Consider the following 21,401-nt stretch of genomic DNA (forward strand, 5'->3'; position numbering starts at 1 on the left):
GTTCTTATATGCTTTTCACTTGGTTAATGTATTTTGGACTTTAATTGAAGAACATTGTACTTTTGGCATTAATATACTACAATGTTCCATTTTGATCAATGAAATTTGAACTTTTATCATTTACTGCTTCTACTCATTTATTGCTATACACGTATTTGATGATAACAAAAAGGGGGAGAAGTAAGAAAAGAAAGAAGTTGCAATAAAAAGGTAAAGGGATAAATAAGTTTGAAAATTATAGTAAGAGATAATATTCACTTAAGGGGGAGCAATATGTAACAATAAAAAAAAAAACAAGAAAGTCTAAATTTTTAATCAAAATTTCTGAATTTGGCACGTACCTCTCATGCCTCGATACATAACCTGAAACTCTTGCTTTATCTCAAATTTTTGGAGTTTCATCCTTAACCAAATACAAAAGAAAGAGAAAGAAAATCAAAAGTTCTAATTGGCAATATTTGGATGAAAGAGGGGGAGTATTCACTCTCAAATTTGAAAAGCTGAAATTCAGCAACTTGAGCTCTTTTTAAAATAAAACTCCTAATTTCAATATAAGTATCAATCTGTTTATACTCAATGTTTTGTAATCATCAAAAAGGGGAAGATTGAGAATGATAGTGTTATTTTGATGATCAACATAATAATTGAGAAAATATCTAATTAGTACTACAAGTTAACGTGATACATCACTACTGAGTTCGACACTCTCGATATATTAGAAGAATGAGATCAAGATGTCCTTCAACGATTAATAATGAGATTAAATTTGTGATAGAAAAGGGATGGAGAATTCTAAATTCTAATTTAGCAAAGTTTCAAGTGAAATGTATTCTTAAGGGCAAAATAGTAATTTTAATTGTTAAGAGTATATAGCACACCATGGCATACATTCAAAACTGCTTCAAACGTATTTCATTGATTGTATGGATAAGCCTAACCTTAAGATGCAGCAAAGTGTGGTTCAAAATTGTGTCTCTGGAAAATCCTGAGAGGGTCGACCCCAATGGAACTTGAGTCGACCCCACTATGGCTTTGAGTCGACCCCAAAAGGATTTGAGTCGATCCCAGTGAAAAACAGCCGAAATACAAGATTCTGTGTTTCCTGAGAGGGCCGACCCCATTGTAGCAAGAGTCGACCCCAGTGAAAGTTGGGTCGACCCTAGTGAAAGTTGAGTCGACCCTAAGTATGATGAACAGCGGGTTGAGTCGATCCCAAAAAAGTTTGGGTTAACCCCAGCACGGGCAGAAGCATAATGGCTAGTTCTACAAAAATACTTTTTGACCTCCCAACAGCGAGTAACGGCTAATTTTTGAAATCTAACTAATGGGGGTGACCAATGAATAAGGAAAAGTATTTAAAGTGACACTATTCATCAGAGAAAGACATCTTTTTGCAAAAAAATCAAAGCTCATTCAAGAAAGAAAAGGCCCTAGTATTCTTCACTCAAGAGCTTCATTCAAAGAGCTAAAAGAAAATGGGTGAGCAGATTCTGAGAGACATTAAGAGCTCCACCAACCCTTGAAAAGTGAAGCAATCTTGACAAAGAAGAGAGAAGTCTAATCAAAGCGATAACTATATTCTAAACTCTTCTTTGTAGTTCATAGTTGTTATATTTGCTCATGTAGGAGTTTCAACTTTCTTCTTCTTAATCACCCTGTAAAGGTTCGTTGGTGAGCCCGTAAAACCAACGGTGTAGGTTTGTTGGTAAACCCGTAAAACCAACTGTGAAGGTTTGTTGATGAGCCGGTAAAACCAACATAGGTTTTTGGTGATCCCAGAAATAATCCAACCGTAATCCGCAGGATTATAGTGAATTCCGAAGGGGTCACTTGAGAAGTGGACGTAGGTGCTTAGGAGAGCACTGAACCACTATACTTCTTGTGTGTTTGCATTGGTTATTGTTTTAACTTCACTCACTCATCAATTAACTCAATTAAGGTAGTAAAAATTTAGAAAAACCAATTCACCCCCCCCCCTCCTGGCTTGTCACCTTGGGCAACATACCATCATCACAAGCTTGTTATAAGCATTAACAAGTTGCTTCACTTGGGCTGCAGTTGCAATGTCTATGTGACCTTGCTGACCCAAAGATTGATTTTGATGATCACAAAACCTTGAAGTATAATTACTAATGTTTGTGTTGTAAGAAGAAAGATAATTTGTTTTGCAAAGAATATAGCAAGTTGAAAAAATATAAGAAGGCCTCAAAAGCTCTCAAGAAAAGTTGGAAGAAAGCCACACTTTATTGGCCCAAGGTTCAAGTTCAAAAGATTCAAGTTGGAGGAGCAAACTCAAAGAAAAATTCAAAAAAACAGTCCTCGAGTCGACTCCCAGGAAGTACGAGTCAACTCCGGCACAAGCATGGCATTTTGGCACACCCTCGAGCCGTCTCCACAAAGCACGAGACGACTCCCAATCGCTTCGAGATGACTCTCTCAGAGAGACAGAAAGTGGTATTTCGTGTCGCAAAGCGCGAGTCGACTCGAGTCAAGCGCGAGGCGTCTCCCATCCTTCAGACAAAGCGCGAGTCGACTCTCTCAGACAAGACACAGAACTCATTTTCGACGGACCAAGACGCGAGACGACTCCAACGAGAATCGACCGATACTCTGTTAGAGGGATCCCGAGCCAGAGCTGACTCCAGAATCATGCGAGACGTCTTCCACTTCAGCCGAGCCAACTCCTGGATGGGTGAGACGACTTCACTATGACTGGGGTGCATAATGGCTAGTTTTTCTCAACTACAACGACTCCATTTTTGTCTCTAACGGCTAGATCTTTGTTCCCACGCCATCCAAAGCTATAAAATCAAGAGGAGAGTAAGGGGAGAAGGTGAGAAGTGGGAGAGAACACATAGGAAAGAGATTTTAAAGAGATTTTAAGAGAAACCTCCCAAAAGCACAAAAGGATCATTCAAAGCAAAAGAGAGAGAAGAAAAGTATCTGAGTGAATCCCAAAGCTTCCTCTCCAATTGTGTGCTGCCTCAGTGATCCTCTAGCTCATGCGAAATCAGAAGAGGGTCAAGTAAAGGGAAAGCCGAGTTCTTTAATCTGCAAACCTTGTTTGAGGACTTCTTCTCTTTACTCTATTTTTTTATATTGTTATATCTGCTTATTTGAGAAGCTTGTATTTGTTTTAAACTTCTATTTTGATATCTTGTAACTTGATTCAATCAAGGGATTGAATCAAGGGATTAAGAGTTGTTGGTGAGCCAGTGAAAACCAACGTTGTAGGTTGTAGTTGGTAATCCGAGGAAAACCAACTGGGTTGGATTGTGAGCCCGAAAAAACAATTGGTTTGGTTTTAGTCGGTGAGCCTCGGAAAACCAACCGAGTTCGTTGTGATATCATGAAAACAATAAGTTAGGTTGTGAGCTTGTAAAACAATCGGCTGTAATCTGAGGGATTATAGTAAAATTTTCAAGAGGTTTTGGAGAGTGGATGTAGGTGCTGGGGTACACCGAACCACTATACATCTTTGTGTTTGTAATGCCTTATCTCTTGTGCTTCATGCCTTACGTTCATACTTGATTGTATAATAGCTCTAGCTTTGTTTTCTATCGATTTATATGTGATTGTTTAGAGCTTGCTTAGCTTCCACTGCATTCATACCATTCACATAGATTAAAATTGATCATACAACCATAAGTTAATTTTAGATCAATTGCATCTTAAGTATTCAAGAAAGAATTGATCTGGTTTAATTTTAATTAGAAAACCCAATTCACCCCTTCTCTTGGATTGTCATCTTGGGCAACAAGTGGTATCAGAGCAGGTGCTCTAAGGTTATTTGTTGATTTCACGATCAAGAGCCAAAGATCATGACAACTCAAATAGATAGTTTTCTAGGAGAGGGACAATTAATTGATAGACCTCCACTATTTAATGGCATAAACTATACAGATTGGAAAGCACGCATGCATATTTTCATTCAAGTACATGACTATGATTTATGGAGTATCATAGTCAATGGTCCACACACAAACACTAATCATGATAAGGAAATGGCTCAGCAAAATACAAAAGCCATGAATATTCTATATTGTGCATTAGATGATAGTGAACTTAATAGCATATCTTTTTGCATAACTGCTAAGAAAATCTGGAATATGCTTGAAGTTAAATATGAATGCACTAACATTTTTAGTGAATCTGAAACTAGCTCTGAAGAAAAAGAATGACAAACTAAAATTGAAAATCTTTGCTTTATGGGACATGAAGATGAGGTACGTACCAGAACTCAAAGTGATTTCTCATTCAAAGATGAAGTACATACTGAAACTCAATCTAATTTTACATTTGATGAACTTTATGAGGCTTTTTCTGAACTATACTTAGAATATAAGAAACTTAGTTTAAAGAATAAAAAGCTAAATCAGAAAAATCTCTCTTGCTGAAAGCCATGATATAATTCAGAAAAATAATGAATTGCTCTTAGAAGACAATGAAAGGTTAACTAAAGAAGTTAACAAATTTAAGCCTATAGTTAAACAATGTTGCCCAAGGTGACAACCCAAGAGGGGGGGTGAATTGGTTTTTCTAAAAATTATGTTCCCTAATTTTTGCTTTGAATTAAATGCAGCGGAATGATAAGATGTTATTTACTTAAGCTCTAGGCAATTATAAGTAAAGTAATGGAAAATTAAGCTAGAGCAATTATACTATGACTTTAGGGTGCAATTGATCTAAAATTAACTTATAGTTGTATGATCAATTTTAATCTATGTGTATGGTAAGAATGGAGAGGAAGCTAACCAAATTCTAAACAATCACTTATAACTCTATAGAAAACAAAGCTAGAGATATGACATAATCAAGTATGAATGTAAGGCATGAAATACAAGAGATAAGGCATCACAAACACAAAGATGTATAGTGGTTCGGTACACCCCAGCACCTACATCCACTCCCCAAGACTTCTTGGGAATTTCACTATAATCCCTCAGATTACAGCCGGTTGTTTTACAAGCTCACAACCCAACTTGTTGTTTTGCGAGATCACAACGAACTCGGTCGGTTTTCACAGGCTCACCGACTAGAACCAACCGATTGTTTTCACGGGCTCACAATCCAACCCAGTTGGTTTTCCCAAAGGCTCACCAACCACAATCTTACAACGATTGTTTAATCAACCCAGTTGGTTTTTCCAAAGGCTCACCAACCACAACCTTACAACGACTATTTTCCGGGTTCACAATCAACCCAGTTGGTTTTTCCAAAGGCTCACCAACCACAACCTTACAACGTTGGTTTTATACTTGGCTCACCAACAAACCTTAACCCCTTGATTCAATCCTTTGATTGAATCAAGTTACAAGATATTAGACTAAGAATTTGAAACAAATACAAGCTTCTTAAACAAGCAAATATAGCAATGTAAACAAGTAGAGTAAAGAGAAGCCCTCAAACAAGTTTTGAAGATGAAGGAACTCGGTTTCTTCTTTTCTTGACCCTCTTCTGATTTGGCACGAGGTAGAAGATCACTGAGGCAGCACACAGTTGAAAAGGAAGCTTTGGGATTCACTTGGATGCTCTTCTTCTCTCTATTTTGCTTTGAATGGCCCTTTTGTGCTTTTGGGAGATTTTTCTTTGAGATCTCTTTTCTAAGTATTCTCTCCCACTTCCATCCCTTCTCCCCTAGCTCTCCTCTTGATTTTATAGCTTTAGATGGCGTGGAAACAAAAATCTAGCCGTTAGAGACAAAAATAGAGCCGTTGGTGTCAAGAAAAAACTAGCCGTTATGCCTCCCAGCGTGCTAGAGTCGACTCGGCTGAAGCAGGAGTCGACTCGGCTGAAGCAGGAGTCGACTCGGCTGAAATAGGAGTCGACTCGTGAATAGTAGTCTGCCGGCACTGTAGCTGGGAGTCGACTCTGCACTGTAGCGCTGAAGTTGGAGTCGACTCGAGCACTGTAGCGCTGAAAAACAACTCTCTGTCTTTTTGCCTGTTCTCAGTCAGAGTCGACTCGTAGAGTCCCGGAGTCGACTCGAGCACTGTTTCTTGAAACTCCAGAGTGCCAGAGTCGACTCTAAACTTCCAGGAGTCGACTCGAGGACTAATCTTTTGAATCTTTCTTTAAATTTGCTCCTCCAACTTGAATTCTTTGAACTTGAAACTTGGGCCAATGAAGTGTAGGTTTCTTCCAACTTTTCTTGAGAGCTTTTGAGGCCTTCTTGTATTTTTCCAACTTGCTATGTTCCTTGCAAAATAAATTATCTTTCTTCTTGCAACACAAACATTAGTATTTATACTTCAAGATTTTGTGATCATCAAAATCAATCTTTGGGTCATCAAACAATTTACTATGAACTCTAAAAAATTGAACTTAATGATAAATAATCAAAGAGCTGAATTTGAAAAGACTGGATTAGGATATCAACCTTGGTACACACAAAAATTCTTTAATGACATGTGTTAAATCCTCCACTGATCATCCTAAAATAATTTTTCAAAAATCTGATGAACTTAATGAACAAAAATAGAAAATTGAAAATTCATCATCTACTTATGTTAAATCTATGTTTGTTAAATTTAACAAGAGTATGCAGAAATACATTCCTTATAATCCTAAAACCTGCAAACTAATAAATAAAATAGTTATCAAGAAAATATAGGTTCCGAAAAGAACAATTATAGCTAACCTGCAAGGATCCGAAAGAGCTTAGGTTCCTAAGTTGAAAATCTAATTATTTTTCAGCAGGTGTATCTAGCTATCAAAGGTTCTAATGAAAGATGTTATCTGGACAATGGGTGCTCTAGACACGTGTTAAAGAATTGAATTTAAAATATAATTAAGAAGAGTGATTAAAATGAAAGAAATAACGAAATAAGTAATTCTTGCATCCTCTCATATTGAAATTGTTTTATTAGTTGATTAAAACATAACTTGCAAGTATTAATCATTTTTGTGATATAAGTGATATTTTTAGTATGAAAAGAAAATATATCCAAATCACTCCATCTTTCTATATTATGTTTTACTTATTGATGGATAATTTGGTAAATCAATTCTCCTAGAATAACTCTATGAATTCTCTATATGCTTGATTAAGAGTTCTTATCTATGGCATTATCTTTTATTGATCTTAGGCATAAGAATGTGTACTTGGTATATTTTTAGATATATGCATTATGAATACCAAGATTAATGAAATGAGTTTTGCCATATAAAATCAACTTATACTCGTATGGACTTAATCTAAAAAAAAAACTTGTCATTGGTTTACTTAGATTAATTTCTGCAAGGATAAAGTTTGCTATGCATGTCAACTAGAAAAACAAACTAGAATACTCTCTAAATATGAAAATATTATTTTCACCTTTTAGTCTTTGAAAATTCTCCACATAAACTTATTTGGATCTCTAGAAGATAAGCTTCTTGATTTTGTAATTGTGGATGATTTCTCAAAGCTTACATTAGTTTTATTTTTGGCACTTAAATCAAAATATTTTCTGCATTGGCACAAACTTACAATAGGTTTCAAATAAAAAAGGTTTGCAAACTGTGAAAATAAAGAGTATCATGGCACAATTTTGAAAACCAATGTCTTGTTAAGTTTTGCACAGAAAATGATATTGAATACAATTGTTTCTACACCAAGAACATCATTGCATATTGAGTTTATAAAAAGTAAAAATAAAACTTTTGAAGAAAAGTGATGGACAATGCTATGTGATAGTAATTTGCATAATTGATTCTGATTATAGTTATCATCACAGCTTGTTATGTTATAAGGTTTCTATTAGAACCTTTTTTGAAAATTCCTTATGAACTCATGAAAAACAGAAAATAAAATGTTGCATACCTTCATGTTTTTCAGTTATACATGTTATGTTTTCAATAATGAACAATATGCCAAATCTGATAAAAATTACTCATCAAACAAAGCATATTGAGTATTCAAATAAATAGAACTCTAATTATAGAAGAATTAATTCATATTATTCTTGATGAGACTAATGATCCTTCATCAAGAAAGAGCATAGATGTTATTGTTGATGCAGGTGAGCTTAATAAAGGAATTAGGGCCTTAATCCTAAAGAATTGCTCTGCATCAGAAAATGATCATGGAGAGGATCAATTTCAACAAAGTAAATATACTGAATGTAAGCAATTCAACATCCTAAAGGTATAATCATTTAATGATCATTCTCAAGACACTAAAATCAGATCTTATGATAAGTATATAGTTAATCTTTTTGCTTGCATGTAACAATCTGAAACTAAAACACCTTGAGAAGAATGAACAGGATTATAATTGGTCAAATTAAACTAAATCACTTTTGAAAGAGATAGAAATTTAAATCTTGCTGATAAAATCTGAAAACTTGTTAATAATTAGAACCAAATTGAGTTTTTCAGAAATGCACTTGATGAAGAAAAATTGGTGACTACTAGAAGATTCAATCAAGAAAAGATGAAATAGATCTTGATGAAATTCTTGCATGATTAGAAGTAAAGATCACCATTATCTTTTGCTTGCTTTATGAGCCTTGTATTTTATCAAACGAATGTGTAGAATGTACTTCTGTGTGGTTATATCATTAAAGAAGATCTATGTAAAATAACTATCTTAGTTGAAAACACTCATTACAAATATGATAAAGTAATATATGATTTGGAACAAGCACTGGTGCGTCACAGAAATGCTCTCCCAAGTGCAGGAGAATCGCACAAGTAGTATAACTCGGAAGTCCGAGGTCGAATCCTCAGGAAACGATCTATGGATTATTAGCGTAATTTTTATATTAATTAATTCAATAAATTTATGGATTAAGATGATGTTTTGATTTTTAGAAATTAAAAGCAGAGAACAATATATCAATAAACAAAGTTCGATGAAATAAAGATGGTAGGGATCTGGAATCTCCCTTGATGATATTGCATCCAAGAAATAAACTCTATGGTTCTTGATTAAAGATTAACTGTAGGATAGATCTAATCATGGTATATGTTTCATGAACATATGAACTCAATTTCTAAGCATTCATCGTGCTTTCTACGTCTACGATGAATCAAATACTAAAGCAATCCATATATCAATAATCATAATCCATTAAAGAGCTATCTACGAAATAACTATGCATGGATCGAGAACATATCAATAAATATAAGTCATTCAAAGTAAAAGTTTAGAGTTTACTTCAAAGAGCAATACATCAAAGGTTCCTCCATCACCCTTCCTAAGATATCAGCCACTCATTTCACGCATTAATGATGAGAGTACAAAAGTGAAATTTTCATATTATCTTAATTAGTATTATAGCTAATCTTTATTAATAAAATTAATTAATTAATGTTTTATTTGTGTCTGAGTGCATGTAATTCAAAAGACCCAATAACGCTGGATTTTAGCCCAATGCTCGGTAGTTCGAGCTCAACAAATTCTCCAGTGTCCGTGATGAGGTGACTCAACAGTTCCTAACCTAAAATTTCCATGTATCCACATCAACGAGCTGAAGCAAGTGATTTTCCAACATCTTCAAGTGTCCCTGTGCCGTCTCGAGAGTCCCAAAGCAATTCAATTGCTTCTCAAACCAAGTATCCGTTTGCCATCAACTTCCCAACGTTAAAGTCTTCCAACCGTCCGTGGCAACATTCCATCTCCTCTGTTTTGGAACAAACCCAGCACTCAGCTCTTCAACCGTCGCCACATTCCATCCGTTCGAGCACGCGTCCGTGAGGAGCTTCCCAGTTTTCCCAACCGATCGTGGCATCTCCTCAGAGTCCTTCCGTCTCCCCTGTTTCTTCCCAGCTCATCCACAAATCCAGCGGCTGTGAGGAGTCTTCTCAACACCCCAACAGTCATCTTCTTCCACACTTCCCAACCGCATCCCAACGTCCGTCCATGGCATCTCAAGCGTTGTGGCATCAACCAGCCGCATGGCTTTTTGTCTTCCAACCGGATCATTCCAAGCAACAGTGGAAGCATCCCAGCAGCCGAAGATCCCAAGCGATTCAACTTCATCTAATCCGAGTCTCATCCACTCCCAGCAGTGTTTCAGCTTCTCCGATCGCTTCTCCTCCTTCAAACATGCTGAAAGTATCTATAAAAGGAACCGAGAAGGGGCTACGAGGGAGCATCCGGTGGAGGAAAAAGAGGAGGCGAGGGGAGGCCACGGATCAAGAAGGGAGGACGGAGCAAAGAAGGAGGAGGAACTCGAAAGCCATCTATCTGCATCTAGTCTTCCGATCTTCTCAGTCGGGCTTGGGAGGAGAGAAGGCAGCCAGGTTCCATTCAACTCCAAGCTTTTAATCCAGTCGAGCGAGAAAGAAGGGAGGCCACGGAACCAGGGAAGTCTTCAATTGCATCTTTTCCAGCCGAGCGAGAGAGGAGGAGAACCATCGGGAGGAGAAAAGAAAAAGAAAACAGAGAACAGAGCACTCTGTTTTCTTAAGAAAAAAAAGGGATTTATGCCTTATTTTATTTATTCTATGCTAATCCCTTTTATAAAAATGCTTGCATCTCATATGGATAGCTAATCTCTCTTAGCTAAGGCTAGGGAATAGCCTAGTATTTTTTTTCATGTATTCTTTTAATCATCAATTAAAATTTAATATCATTTATGTGCAGTGAATGTTTAGGAATTACTTTAAACTTATAAATTTGTTTGATCTGTTATTTCCCCCAGGGTATAACAGATGCTTAGAAATCCCTGTAGTCTAAAGTAAAATTAATGCAATACCGTCCATAAAGATCCATTTATTTATGATTTTCACCACTTTATTTTCCAGTTAGGTCTTCACTCAGATCTAACTGAGGTAATAGGTGATTAAAAAAAATGCATGAAGAAGTACTAAGTTGAATCCCGATGCCTTAGTTATCCCAAGCTGAATATAAATTAGCCTTTAGTTTTTGTTCATAGTCAAATCCCTGTGGATACGATCTCGGACTCACCGAGAATATTACTTCGCTACACCCTATACTTGGGGTATCCTACTTTTAATTTCTCTTTTAAAAAGAGCAAGATCAAAAACGTAGCAAGTTTTTGGCGCCGTTGCCGGAGATTTGCAACGTGCGAACGAGAACAAGGCTGCAAATTTCAATTTTTACTTTCTATTTCTTCAATTTTTTTTTTATTTTTAACACAACTGAAATTTCAAATCTTTTCAGATTCAAGGACGACACAAAGCGGGACCAGTAACGAGGAAGATCAAGATCACATTTTTGGATTTCCGGAGTGAACGAACTCCGGCCGTGAGTATTTAAATTAATTTTCCTGTTTTGCTCATACTAGTCCTATTTTTCCTACATTAGAATTTTACTCTTGTTTAAAAAAATAATTAAAAAAAATTATTAATTAAAATAATAAAATAATAAATAAATAAAAAGGAAAAAATTTTAGCTAGTTTGCTTGATCAACTATTCAAATGCAATTTAATGTCATGACATAAAATGCTAAAAATCTTCTTGATTGTTGCATATAGTATAAAGCATTTGCATGAAATAATCTAAGGGCTGAACCCATTAAAAAGATAAGGTCGGAATTTCATCACTCGTCCTTAGCCCACAAATCATCCAAGTGCATAAATATCCTAAGCCTAATTAAAATCAACTAGACGTTGGCCCCTAAGGATATTCGAGCTCAATAGGACGAAGACCACTGAAAGTTGCACCAATTTTGCTCTGTGGCCCTGGTCGATGTCTAGACAAGCTTTTTCCCTCTAAGTGACTGAAGGAAGACAGTTTCTGTTCGAGGAAAGTGGGTTTTAAGTGGGACCTTTGCTACACGCATCGTGACCCCTCCACTTACCTGGGAGCTTACCTGGTCGACTAAGGTTACTAGACCAGATTGGAGGCTTAAGTGTCCTCTTCAAACTAGTTAGGAGCTGTCTAGAATATTTAGAAAAATATTAGAAATTGTTGGGTGATGTTTTAATGCATAATTTTAATTAAATTTTTGTTTGTGTGTTTGTTTAGATCTCTTTAGGTGGTACTTGTACCAACCCCAAATTAAAAAAAAATAAAATATATAAATAAAATTAAATTTCAGTATATGCTGTTGTGGGAGAGAGATAAAATGAATAGATTATTTCGAGTTGAATCAAGAGATAAAAATTTAATTGTTCAAAATTCAAATAATCAAATGGAAGATAATGGTAGTAATCAGGGAGATAATGAATTTCAAGATGACTTACCTATTAGAACGCTTCGTGATTATCTACAACCTACTAGGACCAGTACTCCATCTTGCATGGTTATTCCTACTGCTGCGGGAGCCTTTGACATGAAACCAGGAATAATCCAATTACTCCCAAAGTTTTACGGACTTGATTCTGAAAGTCCCTACTTGCACCTAAAAGAATTTGATGAAGTGTGTTCAACACTTCATTTCAATGATGTCACTGAAGAAGTAGTTAAGCTTAAGTTATTTCCTTTTTCTTTAAAGGAAAAAGCTAAGTCATGGTTACACTCCTTAAGGCCTAGGACCATAGCTACCTGGCAAGAAATGACAAGAGAATTTTTAAAGAAATTCTTTCCAACACATAAAACAAACACACTTAGAAGAAATATCATGAACTTTGCACAAAAAGATGGGAAAACATTTTTTCAGTGTTGGGAAAGATTTAAGGACCTTCTGCTTGCTTGCCCACATCATGGATATGAAATTTGGAGGGTCATTAGTTTCTTTTATGATGGTTTGTCCTCCAATATGAGACAATTTGTAGAAATGATGTGTAATGGTGAATTCATGAGTAAGGAACCAAATGAAGCCTGGGATTATTTTGATCTTTTAGCAGAAAATGCATAAGCTTGGGATACAACAGATAAAAATGAAAAATCTAAAATAGCACCTAATGCAAAAGGAGGAATATATCTTATTAAAGATGATAATGATGTCAATGTAAAAATTGCTAATCTGACTAGGAAGGTTGAAGCCATGGAATTAAGCAAAGCCAATATAGGAAAAGCACAAACTATTGTTGAAAGTATATGTGGAATTTGCGAGAGTAATGCACATGTGACCAAGGATTGTCCTACAATCCCTGCTTTTCAAGAAGTGTTGCATGATCAAGCAAATTTCACCAATACTTATAAAAGACCATTTCCAGAAACATATAATCCTAATTGGCGAAACCATCCTAACTTTAGCTGGAGACATGGACCTACTGCCAATGAATCTCAAGGAAATTCTGTTCCTACTCCTTATGTGCCACCACATAGGAAATCCCTTGAAGATACTTTGCAAACCTTCATGCAAGGGCAGACTCAAATAAATCAGAATACAATGCAATCACTCCAAGAACTTAAAAATTCTGTAGGTAGAATTGAGGCTCAACTCAATATTAGGGAAAAAGGGACATTTCCAGCCCAACCTCAATCTAACCCAAAGGGTCAACATGAGGTCCATGAAGCAAGTTCATCCCAACCTAAATTTGAGCAAGTTAAGTCTGTCACAACCCTTCGTAGCGGAAAAATAATTAACAAAGAAATTCCGACAAAAGATGACAAACCTGAAAAATCTATTGAAAAGAAGGATGAAGATGATAATGAACAAGATGATCCAATACCTCATCATAAAATAGTTGCTCCATTCCCTCAGCGCTTGCTTGCAGCTAAAAAAGGAGTACCTGATTAAGAAATTTTGGATATCTTTAAACAAGTAAAGATTAATATTCCTCTATTAGATGCCATTAAGCAAATTCCATCTTATGCAAAATTTTTAAAAGATCTTTGTACCATAAAGCGAAAGCTTTACGTACAAAAGAAAGCTTTTCTAACTGAACAAGTGAGTGCTATTCTCAAACACAACACCCCACCTAAATATAAACATCCTGGTTGTCCTACCATATCTTGCATCATAGGAAACTTCAGGATACAACGAGCCCTTCTGGATTTAGGTGCAAGTGTTAACTTACTGCCCTATTCAGTTTATGAACAATTAGGACTTGGTGAACTAAAACCAACCAAGGTTACTCTCCAACTTGCCGATCGATCTATAAAGATACCAAGAGGAGTAGTCGAGGATGTACTTGTCCAAATTGATAAATTCTATTTTCCAGTCGACTTCATAGTATTAGATACCCAGCCTGTCATGAACTGTACCACTCCAATACCTGTCATCTTAGGCCGCCCATTTCTAGCTACTTCCAATGCTTTGATTAACTATCGAAATGGAATAATGAAAATGTCATTCGGGAATATGACTATAGATTTTAATATATTTAACATTTGCAAACAACCCGATAATGACAACGAAAATGATGAGATTCATGGAGTTAATCTGATCGACTCCATTGTAGAAGATGCTCTTGTCCCATCTCTTTCTTCTGATCCTTTAGAAACATGCCTAACTCATTTCAGAAATACAGATATCAACCAAAACTTTAGAGAAATCAGTGCTATATTAGATTCAGCTCCTTTGTTGGATACAGATAGGTGGAAATCTCGTTTTGAAGAATTACCTCCATGCAACAATAGTCTTCTACCATCTAGTGTTCAAGCACCCAAACTTGAGCTAAAACCTTTACCATCTGAGCTAAAGTATGCATACCTTGGTCAAAAAGAGACCTTTCCTGTGATCATATCATCCCAACTCGAACAAAATCAGGAATTAAAATTGTTAGAAATTCTCAAGGAACATAAGGGAGCAATAGGGTGGACAATTGCTGATATCAAGGAAATTACTCCCGCAATTTGCACTCATAGAATCTACCTAGAAGCTGATGCCAAACCTTCTCGTCAACCTCAACGTCGATTAAACCCAAACATGAAGGATGTGGTTAGGGCAGAAGTTCTGAAACTTCTGGATGCGGGTATGATCTACCCAATTTCAGATAGTAAATGGGTAAGTCCAACCCAAGTAGTCCCAAAAAAATCTGGTGTTACTGTAGTCAAAAATACGAACAATGAATTAGTTCCAACTAGGATCCCCACTAGTTGGCGTGTATACATTGACTACAGAAAACTTAATTCTGTCACTAGAAAGGATCATTTTCCTCTACCTTTTATTGATCAAATCTTAGAAAGGTTAGCAGGCCCCAAATTTTATTGCTTCCTAGATGGCTATTCAGGATACAACCAAATTGCAATTGATCCTGAAGATCAAGAAAAGACCACGTTTACATGTCCTTTTGGCACTTTTGCTTACAAGAGAATGCCATTTGGATTGTGTAATGCTCCTGCAACCTTCCAAAGATGCATGCTCAGTATTTTTTCTGACATGGTTGAGCGCTTTTTGGAAGTATTCATGGATGATTTCTCTGTTTTCGGCTCCTCTTTTGAAAACTGTGTAGACCATTTAAGGCTAGTCTTAATTCGGTGTGAGGAGAAGAATCTAATCTTAAACTGGGAGAAGTGCCATTTCATGGTAACTAGGGGAATTGTTCTTGGGCATGTCATTTCATCTGAAGAAATTGAAGTAGACAAAGCTAAAATTGACTTAATTGCTAACTTACCCAACCCAAAAACTATCAAAGATATATGCTCATTTTTGGGTCATGCAGGATTTTATAGGAGATTCATTAAAGATTTTAGCTCAATATCTAAACCCTTATGTAATCTGCTTCAAAAGGAAACCCAATTTGTGTGGTCTGAAGAATGTCAAAGAGCTTTTGATAAACTTAAAAGCTTGCTGACCTCTGCTCCCATCATGCAACCACCTGACTGGTCTCTTCCTTTTGAAATTATGTGTGATGCTAGTGAATATGCAGTTGGGGTAGTTTTAGGGCAAAGAAAAGAAAGGAAGCCTTATGTTATCTACTATGCAAGTAAGACTTTAAATAGTGCACAAAAGAATTACACCACTACGGAAAAGGAACTACTTGCCGTAGTATTTGCACTAGACAAATTTAGGTCTTACTTGATTGGATCCAAAATCATTATCTACACTGACCATGCTGCCCTTAAGTACCTTCTTTCAAAAAAGGATGCTAAAGCGCGTTTGCTTAGGTGGATCCTTCTGCTCCAAGAATTTTTTCTAGAAATAAGAGATAAAAAGGGGGTAGAGAACGTAGTAGCTGATCACTTGTCCCGTCTCACTCTTCCAGATTCCTTAGATAATTCACCCATAAAAGACACTTTCCCTGATGAGCAACTGTTTGAGATCACATCTTCACCCTGGTTTGCAGACATTGCAAATTTTTTAGTCACAGGTGAACTACCAAGTCATTGGAATAAACAGGACAAAAGAAAATTTTTGACCGAAATAAAAAATTTCTTCTGGGATGACCCTTATCTTTTCAAATACTGCCCAGACCAAATTATTAGGAGATGTGTACCTAATGACGAATTTATTAGTGTCATTTCCTTTTGTCATTCTGAAGCTTGCGGTGGTCATTTCTCTACTAAGAAAATGGCTGCAAAAATTTTACAGTGCGGTTTTTATTGGCCCACCTTGTTCAAAGATTTCCATAACTTTTGCAAAGTTTGCGAGCGTTGTCAAAAGTTAGGCGGGATAACTCGTAGGAATATGATGCCCCTCAACCCAATTTTAATTATCGAAATATTTGATTGTTGGGGAATAGATTTTATGGGTCCATTTCCTCCTTCATTCGGAAATTTGTACATCTTAGTAGCTGTAGATTATGTCTCCAAATGGATTGAGGCAATTCCTTGCAAACATAATGACCATAAAACTGTTTTAAAATTTTTAAAAGAAAACATTCTTTCTAGATTTGGAACGCCTCGAGCCATCATCAGTGATGGGGGTTCGCACTTCTGTAATAAGCCTTTTGAGGCTTTAATGCGAAAATATGGGATCACCCATAAAATCGCCACCCCTTATCATCCACAAACAAGTGGACAAGTTGAAGTATCCAATCGATCAATTAAGAATATTCTGAAAAAAACGGTTAACCCAAATCGCAAAGACTGGTCTTTGCGTTTAACTGATGCACTTTGGGCTTATCGTACTGCTTTTAAAGGCCCGATTGGTATGTCTCCGTACCGTCTTATTTTTGGCAAACCGTGTCACTTACCTGTGGAATTGGAGCATAGGGCCTACTGGGCTATTAAGAGATTTAATTTTGACATGGATAAGGCTAGTTCACTACGCAAACTTCAACTTAATGAACTAGTGGAAATTAGGAATGAAGCATATGAGAATGCTCGAATTTATAAGAACAAAATGAAAGTCTTTCATGATAGAAATATTATAAGGAAAACATTTGAGCCTTTCCAGAAAGTTCTATTGTATAATTCAAGACTTCATTTATTTTCAGAAAAATTGAGATCTAGGTGGACCGGCCCGTTTATAGTTAAAACTGTTTATTTGTATGGAACCGTTGAGATAGAGAATCCAAACACCGGTAATATTTTTAAAGTAAATGGCCAACGTTTGAAGTTATTTTTGGATAACTTTACCCCAGAGGTTGAATCGACCAATCTGCGAGATCCTGTTTATCAGGATTGATCTCTATATCTGCTAGAGATGTTCTGTTTGTACATAATTTTTCTTTCATTTTCTATTGATATGATAATTGGTGAGCAACAACAGTGTGCGGTCATTCTATTAGGTAAATTCTAACCTTCAGCCTTATTATCCTTCATACAATCATATTTCATGCATTCATGTTGAAACATTGGGGACAATGTTGAATTTAAGTTGGGGGGAGAGATTACTGTATTTTCTATATACCAATAGTCATATATGTGCAAAAAAAAAAAGAAAAAGAAATAATACAGTTTGTCTTCACTAGGTAACCGGGCCTCTTGCCTACAAAGCAGCGAGTGTTCGCGTAAAAAGGTGAAAATATCTGAAATAAGTGATTAGTCTGGCCTCGTGGCGTAGTCTGGTTCGAGTAATTAAGTTCGATGGGTGTTTCACCTAATGCCTTGAGCCAACTGGATCAAGAGTTATTGACCCAAAGCTCGTTACATGGACCTTACTAGAGCCTAATGGAGTTGGACTGTTGTAGTCACTGTGCGAAAAAAAAAAAATAAAAAATAAAAAATAAAAAATGAGTGGGTTAGTTAAACTAAAACCAAGTGACATGTGGATGACTGGTTTGACTCCATTGTTTTAGAACTCTGTGTACCTGGGATGTCTAGTTGGGATTGATAGCTTCATTTTTATATGCGAACTATTCTGGATAAATAACATGGGATATTCGGAAAATTTAGTGGATCAGGAGCTAACAAATAGTAGTTAACACTTGTGAATTTGAGTAGTGCACCTAGAACTCAAGGGGTATTCAATTGTGGTGGAGGTATAGGTATTTTGAGATGTCACATTTACATTTGCCTTAAGGGTTGCTATGTTTTAAAGTATCTTCTAACTTAAAAACGATGTTTGTGGGTAACATCACTGCAAACCCTCACGAGACAACACTCGTCCACTAGGGTAACCTAGGAGTTTAACGGCTTGTTGCATGTGCTAAGTGCAATCGTAATGCTCTACGAAAGTGAGTATTTATTTTAATTCATGCATATTGATATATATATATTAATAAAATAAACAATACTTTTGCACCCTCATTTTATCATTTTCACACTAAATTGCTAGAGACTAGCAATAAGCTAGTTGGGGGGTGTGATGAGAGTACAAAAGTGAAATTTTCATATTATCTTAATTAGTATTATAGCTAATCTTTATTAATAAAATTAATTAATTAATGTTTTATTTGTGTCTGAGTGCATGTAATTCAAAAGAACCAATAACGCTGGATTTTAGCCCAATGCTCAGTAGTTCGAGCTCAACAAATTCTCCAGTATCCGTGATGAGGCGACTCAACAGTTCCTAACCTAAAATTTCCATGTATCCACATCAACGAGCTGAAGCAAGTGATTTTCCAACATCTTCAAGTGTCCCTGTGCCGTCTCGAGAGTCCCAAAGCAATTCAATTGCTTCTCAAACCAAGTATCCGTTTGCCATCAACTTCCCAACGTTAAAGTCTTCCAACCGTCCGTGGCAACATTCCATCTCCTCTGTTTTGGAACAAACCCAGCACTCAGCTCTTCAACCGTCGCCACATTCCATCCGTTCGAGCACGCGTCCGTGAGGAGCTTCCCAGTTTTTCCAACCGATCGTGGCATCTCCTCAGAGTCCTTCCATCTCCCCTGTTTCTTCCCAGCTCATCCACAAATCCAGCGGCTGTGAGGAGTCTTCTCAACACCCCAACAGTCATCTTCTTCCACACTTCCCAACCGCATCCCAACATCCGTCCATGGCATCTCAAGCGTTGTGGCATCAACCAGCCGCATGGCTTTTTGTCTTCCAAGCGGATCATTCCAAGCAACAGTGGAAGCATCCCAGCAGCCGAAGATCCCAAGCGATTCGACTTCATCTAATCCGAGTCTCATCCACTCCCAGCAGCGTTTCAGCTTCTCCGATCGCTTCTCCTCCTTCAAACATGCTGAAAGTATCTATAAAAGGAACCGGGAAGGGGCTACGAGGGAGCATCCGGTGGAGGAAAAAGAGGAGGCGAGGGGAGGCCACAGATCAAGAAGGGAGGACGGAGCAAAGAAGGAGGAGGAACTCGGAAGCCATCTATCTGCATCTAGTCTTCCGATCTTCTCAGTCGGGCTTGGGAGGAGAGAAGGCAGCCAGGTTCCATTCAACTCCAAGCTTTTAATCCAGTCGAGCGAGAAAGAAGGGAGGCCACGGAACCAGGGAAGTCTTCAATTGCATCTTTCCCAGCCGGGCGAGAGAGGAGGAAAAGCATCGGGAGGAGAAAAGAAAAAGAAAACAGAGAACAGAGCACTCTGTTTTCTTAAGAAAAAAAAGGGATTTATGCCTTATTTTATTTATTCTATGCTAATCCCTTTTATAAAAATGCTTGCATCTCATATGGATAGCTAATCTCTCTTAGCTAAGGCTAGGGAATAGCCTAGTATTTTTTTCATGTATTCTTTTAATCATCAATTAAAATTTTAATATCATTTATGTGCAGTGAATGTTTAGGAATTACTTTAAACTTATACATTTGTTTGATCTGTTATTTCTCCCAGGGTATAACAGATGCTTAGAAATCCCTGTAGTCTAAAGTAAAATTAATGCAATACCGTCCATAAAGATCCATTTATTTATGATTTTCACCGCTTTATTTTCTAGTTAGGTCTTCACTCAGATCTAACTGAGGTAATAGGTGATTAAAAGAAATGCATGAAGAAGTACTAAGTTGAATCCCGATGCCTTAGTTATCCCAAGCTGAATATAAATTAGCCTTTAGTTTTTGTTCATAGTCAAATCCCTGTGGATACGATCTCGGACTCACCGAGAATATTACTTCGCTACACCCTATACTTGGGGTATCCTACTTTTAATTTCTCTTTTAAAAAGAGCAAGATCAAAAACGTAGCAATTAATTTCCCTTTCGTTTTCTCCTTTTTTTTTTTCTTTTTCTTTTCGGAAACAGGGCCTCCCCTGTTTCCTTTCTCTTTTTTTTTTTCTTTTCAAATGGCTGATGCTCCTCTGTTTTTCGAATGAACACCCTCTTCCCAGCCGAGAGAGCCCTCTTTCATCTCCCGATGGACCCCCTGATCACACGGGATGCTCCTCTCGTGTTGGCTGCCTAGTATCCCGGACGCGGAGAGGCTGATCCATAGAAGATTGGAGAGGCGGAAGAAGCGGGCGGACGCATGTGACACGGGCTCGGCTGAAGCACGGATGGCTCAGAAATGGAAGGGGCCGATGGATCGCGCTGAAGATTGGATGCGGACGGCTGGGCTTGGGATTCGAATGACGCGTGTGACCTTTGCTGGGAGCTGAGACGCGGATCTGGAAGACGCCCGAATGCTAGCTGATCGCAGATGCGGAAATCGCGGGATGCTCTCGAACGGAAGGATGACACGCCGGTGGGGAGAAGGATCCAGAAACACGTGAGAGTGGATCTGGGAACGGAGGATGTGCGTGGGAGCTGAACCATGCTGAGAGCTGGAAGCTTGCACACGGGAGAAGCGGATGGATGCGAGGAGGATCGGACGTGGCATGCTGGGACGCTCGAGAGAGCTGAAATCGCTGGGAAATCCAACAGATGGATCGGAAGGGAGGAGCGTGGACGCTGGGATGAAGTCGGGACTTGCTGGAAAATCGCTGGGAAGCGAGTTGCTCGGGAGATTGTGGATGCTGGGAGCTGATCACACGCGGATGCTGACCGATGGTGTTCGGATGCGGGTGGACGGCTGGTGATGTGCTATGAACGTAGACGGTGAAGATGGAAAACAACTGATGCTCGCGCTTGGTGATAAGTGCTTGATAATCTATAATTTAATTATCTTTCCATAGCACTTATCAATGTTCTTAAACTGATAAATACGTATTTTACCATGAAATTGAATGATCATTGAAATAAATTTAAAATATGGTAAAAAGCAAATAATTCTTTTCTTAAATCAGACTCTGAACTTGTCTCTCTCTTGTTTGCAATCTTTCATGAAAATTACAGAAAAACATATAAGGAGGAGATTGTGTTGACCCGGTTTGGTAACCTGATAGAATTGTAGTAAAGCTAAGGTTATA

General features: G+C 37.4%; 1 non-coding gene across 1 annotated transcript; it reads right to left on the bottom strand.

Moving 5' to 3' along the window:
- Nucleotides 1-12,497: 12,497 nt before the first annotated feature.
- LOC120106242 lies at nt 12,498-12,604 on the bottom strand. Its single transcript, XR_005508435.1, has one exon. It is a non-coding gene; the product is annotated as a small nucleolar RNA R71 (small nucleolar RNA).
- Between the last annotated feature and the right edge of the window lie 8,797 nt (nt 12,605-21,401).

The sequence above is a fragment of the Phoenix dactylifera genome, unplaced genomic scaffold, assembly GCF_009389715.1.
Source record: "Phoenix dactylifera cultivar Barhee BC4 unplaced genomic scaffold, palm_55x_up_171113_PBpolish2nd_filt_p 000498F, whole genome shotgun sequence".
Lineage (NCBI taxonomy): Eukaryota > Viridiplantae > Streptophyta > Magnoliopsida > Arecales > Arecaceae > Phoenix > Phoenix dactylifera.